General features: G+C 38.2%; 1 long non-coding RNA gene across 1 annotated transcript; it reads left to right on the top strand.

Annotated features, from left to right (window-relative positions):
• The first annotated feature begins 807 nt into the window (after positions 1–807).
• Positions 808–6711, top strand: LOC137065182 (uncharacterized). Its single transcript, XR_010901599.1, has 4 exons — positions 808–899; positions 1399–1459; positions 1802–1926; positions 6686–6711. It is a non-coding gene; the product is annotated as an uncharacterized lncRNA (long non-coding RNA).
• Positions 6712–8045: the final 1334 nt, after the last annotated feature.

Raw genomic sequence — 8045 nt, 5'->3', positions numbered from 1 at the left:
GTCCCGGACAAGTGCTAATCTGTCAAGCCCTGCTTTTATGATGAATGGATACACATTTTTGGGCTTCAAAAAAATATAAGATACCATTCACGCCCATTATTGCTTGGAGCTTGGAAGAGCCAGGATATTTAATATAATTCTGAATGTGTTTGGTTGAAAGAGGAAAGTCAGGTAAATTAGAGAGCCAAGCTTGAGAGCGAGTAAATTATGGGATCATTTTAAATTTTGGGTGAACTACCCCTTTAACTGAATGTAAACAGTTGAGGAATAAAACAGCGTGTAACAGTGTATTGGAAACGTGCATTAGCTCTTAAAGGGACAGCAGCCTAATATTCCTGCTTCTGTCTGTTTTTGATCAAACAGCAAAAGACAAAAACTAATCACTAACTGCTCTTGACTGAATAACATTTGTTACTTTAATAAGAATTAGTCTGATTTTAATGACCGGTAAATTTTATTTAGTCACCGTCCATTGGCAGGTGTAGCAATGCTAGGCCCTGACTAGGCCCATACAAAATCTCAAGATGAACTTCAACATTTCTTACCAAACTCTATTCTAATTTTATATTTGTAGAAACATTAGGCAAACATTTGATACTTCAATTAACCACTAATCCTGTTAAAACAGAAAGTGCCATTGGAGAGCACAAAGTGTGTGAACTTCAAGTTCCCAGAGCTTAGAAGATCTTGTATTTTGCTGCATACGTGTTTTTTTCTCTCTCAAAGTCGCCTCTTTGATCTTTGTGATATGCCTGCTTTCCTGAAATATTCCTCACTAATAGTTTCGTTTCAACACGTTTTTCTCTTAGGGTGGGAGCTGTCGTAGGATGCCTTTGATACTGGTCTGATGGGGGTACGAGTGAGGATTTCCTCACAATTTAACTAACGGCTGATTAAAGGTATATCAAAGAGGCTGGACGAGGCCTGGCGAAAACGATTACGAGCAAATCTGCAGGAGGAAACGGACGGCTTAACCGATTTCATACAGGAGTTATGTTAGAACAGAATCAGAGATAAAAACATACTTTTACACACACACACACACACACACACACACACACACACACACACACACACACACACACACACACACACACACACACGATGCCATCTCAGCATGGAGGTATTAATAATTCATCATCGGCCTCCAGTGTTTGCCCCTGATTACGAACACTGGACCTGCTCAAACGGCCATTAATCTGGCTATAATGATCACAGAGATGCTGTAAATTGCTGTTCGGCAGTGTCAAACAAACAGGCAACACAAAATAAGCCACTCATTAAAGTGCTATTTCAGCCAGAAATTAAAGTTATTTCATGTTCATTCATTTAAATAAGTTTGTCATGTTGAAAAGCAGAGTAAACATTTGTCCTAACATCTTCTTTTGTGCCCCACAGAAGAAGAAAAAACAGAAAAGGTCATTAGAACATCGTCAAAAGGATGAATTTTAATTTTGAGGTAACTGCTTTAATCTTTGCATTTACATTTACATTTAATCATTTAGTAGACGCTTTTATCCAAAGCGACTTACAAAAAAGGGGAGAGCAATAGAAGCAACGAAACAAACAAGGCCAACAACCTGTAAGAGCTGTAAGAAATCTCAATTAATTAGCACAGTACACTTTTTTCTTTCTTTTTTTTATAATAGCCATCTACAACAAAAACTCACGTACGCAAAATACAGAACACTAGATTTTGATAGCGAAGATAAGATAAGATAAGATCTTTGCTTGTAAGTGTGTGTTGATATACCATAGCTCTCAATTATCCAAACGTTGTCCAATGTCTTTTTTTGTCTAGTGAAAGAAAGCCTCTCTGGAATCATTAGTGGCTGCGGCGCCCTCTGCCCGTCTCCTCACTGATCTGTGTGTTAATTATATATCTCAGCTTGATGGGAACCTGGGCTTGTTGGAGCTGTAATGAAGGCAAGTATAGCAGCACCTTTATATGAATGGTGAGCGAGTGAGAGAGACGGAGATGAGACGATGTGGCATGTGTGATACATTAAAATCTAACGTGTGACAAATTGCAAATCATGAGGTGGGAAGAAAGTGTGAAACATGCCAAGAAGTCACTAAGGAACTCAGTGATCATTCCTTGTTTTTACATGTATTTCCTGCCTTTTTTATTATATATATATATTTAGGCAGGAAATATATGTATTTTTAATATATTTTATAACCTGCAATGTGGGTTAACCCAGCAAAGTTATTTTTTTTACTATAATACTCGCTTATTGTTTTACATCATACTTTAATTAATGTCTACGGATTAACTTTAAAAAAAAAAACTCTGTGTGTAACAGAGGCCAGCTAATAGTCACTGTGCGAGTAAACCTCACTCCTCTGACCTCGAGAGATGCTCTAGAACAGGGGTCTCAAACTCTCGGCGCTTTATGCCTCACTTCGTGTGTGTGTATGTGTGTGTGCATATGAGAAAGTTAGCTCGGCCCTCTCTCATGCAGTATAATTGGTTGACACCGCGTGATTGACATGAACAGAGGCTGATCAGACAGTCGAAATGAATATAGTTTAACAGAGCTAAAAATGGCCAATCAAATCAAAGTAGGCAGGATTTAGATTCTCTTTTGGCTTCGCGCACATGCTCGTGCAGTCTTCACACACACACACACACAGACGAGCACGTAAATTTATCGCATAATGCCGTTGCGGAGAGAGACTATTCTTTCCGGTGAAATCAAAAAACTAAATTGCACACACACAAAATGCAACGTTTCCATGCTCTTAATATACAATCATTGATGAACATTTTAATGAAAAAAAGCTATATGAGCGGATTAGAACTCTGAATATTTGAGACGATTTACTAAAAGTCTACTATTAGACCACTGAGGAACTCAAATATAAGCAGAGGATGTACGTATTTATTCACTGATGTGAAGAATCTCGGGACTTATAATATATTTGACAACAATTAATGCAAATATTTTTTGCAAATTTATTATTTCCCAACTAGAATTAGACCTAGAATTTCATTCACTGTTCTGTTTGACCTGGTTATGGCCTTGCTTTGAAATAGTCTATTATGTTAAATAAAAATAAAAACACTTATTATTTCAGTATTACATAATGATTTAATTTCTTTTGGCCATATTTATTAGTACACAATTACCATCCCACACCTGTTGGTAATAGAAAGGTGCGAAGGACAAAGGATAACCAGATCCAAAAATCTCAATATATATATATATAAAACACGAGTAGGCAAAAGAAGCCTATATGAACCATTCATGTTCAGAAAGGAATGTTCATGTTCAGAAGAAACATTCATGTTGAAGAACTGTTAATAATAAAGAGTGAGAAGAGTGGATCAGTTGTGCTCTTATTTTTTATTTTTATTTTTTTGTTGAAAATTTGATGTGGCCCAGCCTGACCCAGAGTCTCCCTCCAGTGGCCCCAGGGTAATTTGAGTTTGAGACCCCTGCTCTAGAATCTGTCGCTAGAGGTTGCAGCTAGGGGTGTCCATGGTTAACCGATTAACCGTTAAAAATTGCGTAACCGAGTGAAACATTTTGCTCGGTTAAGTGGCGTCAATGACGTGCTTTGAATTTAGTTGTAATATATTTTTGCACCAATAGAGACCGCCAGAGCGCTCCCAGACATTTGTAATATCCACAAGAAGAAGTCATGACCAGCTTTCTAACATGAAGCGGGCAAAGAAAAGTAGAGCGTGGTGGGAGCACTTTAAAAATGAGAGTGACGGGGCAAAATGTAAGTATTGCAATGCAGTGCTTACCGCATTTTTCAGGCTATAAGTCGCTCCGGAGTATGAGTCGCATCAGTCAAAAAATGCGTCATGAAGAGGAAAATAACATGCGTCGCACTGGACTATAAGTCGCATTAGGGCAGAAGCAGAGCGCGAGCCGCGCACGCTGTGCATAACGGAGCAGAAGAAAGAAAGTTTGAAGTGAGAAACTTGTGAGGGACTAGAGAAAAGCAGAGGTTACTTTAACTGTAATGAAGAGAACAAAAAAAGCTAATCGCGGACTGAAAGCAAGATGGCCAGAGCTGAAGGAACGAGTCCACAGATGCTTGAACTCTCTGCCGGGAGAGGCTCAGCCGCGCGAGTCAAACGCTGTGTGAATCGTTCTTGGCTGCATATTTTACTACATGCCCTTATCATGCAGGCGCCCTCGCGGCCACTTGCATTGCTCGTGAACTGGAGCGCATCTCATCCTAATTTAACGAAACTCAGCGTAGGCCTCACAGACATGAAATATATCTTAAGAAAGCTTGAAATGTCTTTTAACAATTTAAAACGAAAAGAAATAGGCTACTCTCTGATTATGTAATCCATGATGTGCATTTCTTTCTATAGACGCGTTCACTACGGAGATGGCGTTCGTCAAATTAATAAACTAAAAATAATAACCCTGACGTACACTATGGTTAACCGAGTATTAACCGCCAAGGGCCTCGGTTAACGGTTAATGAAAAACTTGAAAACGTGCAGCCCTAATTGCAGCCTTTAGCCTCCTTGTTAGAGCGTGCGACTTTCATGCAGGCGGACCCGAGTTCGAGTCTCGCTTGCAGCAGGCAGTTTGAACAGGAGGGGTTACACATGCACAATAATTCCTTTTTTTTCTCGATCATATTTTATAGTATAGCATGTTTTTATATAGTTTTTAATTCATTGCCTACATTTGACTGTCACTTTTTACATAAACCAAAACTGTAGCTACAACCTGTCCACATACAAAACATGAGCAGCGGTTACAACAAACGTTAGACGCTTTATTTCCACTTTTCAAATATGTTCTTCATTTTTAATGAAAATAAACACTTTTCCGATCTGATGAGAAAAGGAAGTACATTGAGTTCACATCGAGCTTTCAAGCTCACACATAACAAAAGCTCAACCCAGGATTTGGGTTGAAAAAATAACCCAATATTTTATGTAGTGTAGAGGATGTAACTTGTAACATGTATCGTGTTAGAGGATGGATACCCGACCCGAGCCCGACGGGTTCCGACGGTACCCAACGGGTCGGGCTGGGTTCGGACAGATATTTAGAAATGACGTTCGGGTTCGGGTCCGGCTCGGTCACGTCAGTGCAATAAGACATTGAACCTTTTAAATTTAAAACTGCTTATTATGCAAGTAGCCAATGGGCCTGTTTAACTTTATGCAATGGTTTGATTTTGTGATTGAAATAAATGTAAAATATTACCCTAACATCCGTCTTCCTGCATGCGGAAATTTGTTTATGTCGCCGTGACAACAACGCGCAACACGTGCGTGCACATTGCCCGCGGCATCCCTGTCATTCCAGTGAGCGCAACTTCAGCTGCTGGCAGCAGGACAGCCTTGAAGAAATCCACAGTTGATGCAATCCTTTTTCTGCATAACCTTGATAAGCCTAAACTTTGATGGATAGATTATGTAAGTAGATCCCATGTTGCAGTTTAGGAACCATACAGTTTGAGAAAATTGGTAAGATGACTTTCATTTCAATAAGCATTTCAATTGTGTTACGTTAATGTTTTGTTCTGTTAGCTTGGGCCATTTTTAGCAGACCTTTGTTCATTTTATTTCAGTTGGCTATTTGATTGGGCTCTGTGTAACGTTTGTTGCCCCATGGGCGAGCTGATGCGCAGTTGCTTAATAAAAGCTGGCTTTCCACACAAACAAACGTACGTGTCATTAGTATATGAGGGGAAAAAAAAGATTTTAACTGTCGGGCTCGGACATAAATATTTTAATGCCTGTCGGGCTCGGTTCGGGTTCGGACATAAATATTTTAATGCCTGTCAGGCTTGGGTCGGTTTCGGTTACTGCTCTGTCGGACGCGGGCCGGGCTCGGACAGAAAAATGCGGCCCGATCCGCACTATTTTTTGTCTGTCCAAACAAAATTAATTAAAAAGATTATATCTGCCATACAAAATTTACAGACTTTCCTGTTCAGAAACCCCCCCCCCAGATCATATTGATTACTGGCTATTAGGTTCTACTCCAACAAAATATGTCAACTTTGCCCTTTGGTCTTTAAGGATAGTCTTGGATTATGTTTGAAATTGTGGTCTGTACAATAGCAGATTGGTTTGTTTAATGCAGTCTTGAGGCACAGATTGCTTTCTGCTTGGCTCATATTCAAACAGAATGTACAATGATGCTTCTCTGATTGCAGGTTGTTTGGTTTAATAAGTTAAACCCTTTGAGTCCTGACCTGGTGAGAGACAGATTAAATCACATTCAGTCAGCTGTAAACGGAAGGTCTTGATAAGGTTATGTATCGTGTGGCGTGCTGTGAAAGGTTATTATCTTCGAGAGTATTACCAGAGATGTCCTAAATACATCTAGTGAGTCTCGGATACATCTCTTCTTAAAGGAACAGTTCACCCAGAAATTATTCATTATTTAATAAATTATTAGTCATTATTTAATATTCACCCTCCCGACATTCAATGATATTAAGCATTTTTTTTAGATGAAAATGTAAATGAGATTTCAGAGTTTCCATAGTGGGGAATATTTTCTGTGAAAACCAGCTTTGCAAAGCTTTCATTTGACTTCAGTAGACTTGTATAATAGAACACAGATTGTATGAACTACTTTTATTATACTTTAATGGTGTTTTTTTGTCCCGTTTGAAACTTGATAGCCTTGGTCACTATGAACTGTCCAATGAATTTAAAAAAAAAATATTTTTTTCTTTTCCACAGAAAAATAACAGCATACGAGTTTGGGATGACATGATGGTGAGTCTATGAGATTTTTTCTCTAAACTAACCAATCCTTTAAAAGCGGTCCTATAATGCCCCTTTTTACAAAATGTAAAATAAGTCTCTGATGTCCCCAGAGCGTGTAAATGAAGTTTTATCTCAAAATACCCCACAGATGATTTTTTATAGCATATTAAAATTGTAAACTTTTGAGGGTGAGCAAAAACATGCAGTTTTTTTGTATGTCCCTTTAAATGCAAATGAGCTTCTGGTCCCCTTTCAAGAAGAGGACAAAGCGTCAAGAGCTTGTTTTAGCAGCTCTAAATACCTTACAAACTGTTCAGCCTTTTATGTTTAAACTGGAGTCGGACAATGATGGGGAGACTCATGAAGGGACAGCATGTAGAATGAGACAGGGTAGAGTTCAGGGATGGAAATTAACTTTTTTGTCCACCCGCCACTGTGGCTGGTGGATTTTAAAATCTACCAGCCACTTAATCTTTTTACCAGCCACTTTCTTGTTTTTAACTGACAATGTGTAACTGCACGTGAAAATTATATTATACAAGCAGTAGTATATAATACATAAGCAGTTTATTTAATCTCAAGTCTCAATGAAATGCTGACATTTTCTCTTATACACACACAAACCATGAACTGATGTACATTTCATTAAATTAGTAGGGATCTGTGCGCTTTTTACCTGGATGTGGCATTTGGATGATTCGTGGTCTTTTATGGCTTCCAGTTTTAGGTTTTTAGTCCCATCAATGAAACTATTAGTTTTGGCATCTTCTGAAGCGTGTTGATGACATACCGAGCAGAACATTGTCAGTAGGGATGCAACGGAATCAAAATTCTTGGCCAAAACCAAAAGAGGGGATACCAAGGCCAAAAACCGAAATGCCAAAAGAAATGATGCCAATTATTAGTACCATTGCATTTATTGCTATGACTGTGTAACTTTACTAAAAATCAAAGCATTGCAATTGCATAAATTAATATTAAAGTTTCAAATAATAATTAAATTACAAGTTATGCAAATATTTATTTAGCACATTGCAACAATGCACAGTATAAAATAAAATTCAATATAAAATGTTTAACTTGACCGCACTCATGTGTAATAGCTAAAGTACAGGCCTACTGGCCTGCAGAAAGGTACAGAAATTGAATAAAGTAATCAAATGTAAAATATCTGCATATTTAACTGTTTCAATTAAAGATTAATCCTTATTAAACTTACAAAAGCTATTCAATCAAGAGCAGTGAGTGATGTCCTTATCTTTTGTTTGACATTAAACAGACAGCAGTACAGGCTACTGCCCCTTTAAGACCTAATCAAGGATATGCGTCGTCT

The sequence above is a fragment of the Pseudorasbora parva genome, chromosome 25, assembly GCF_024679245.1.
Source record: "Pseudorasbora parva isolate DD20220531a chromosome 25, ASM2467924v1, whole genome shotgun sequence".
Lineage (NCBI taxonomy): Eukaryota > Metazoa > Chordata > Actinopteri > Cypriniformes > Gobionidae > Pseudorasbora > Pseudorasbora parva.
The sequence above is the reverse complement of the archived record's forward strand: the minus strand, read 5'-3'. Positions and strand labels throughout refer to the sequence as shown.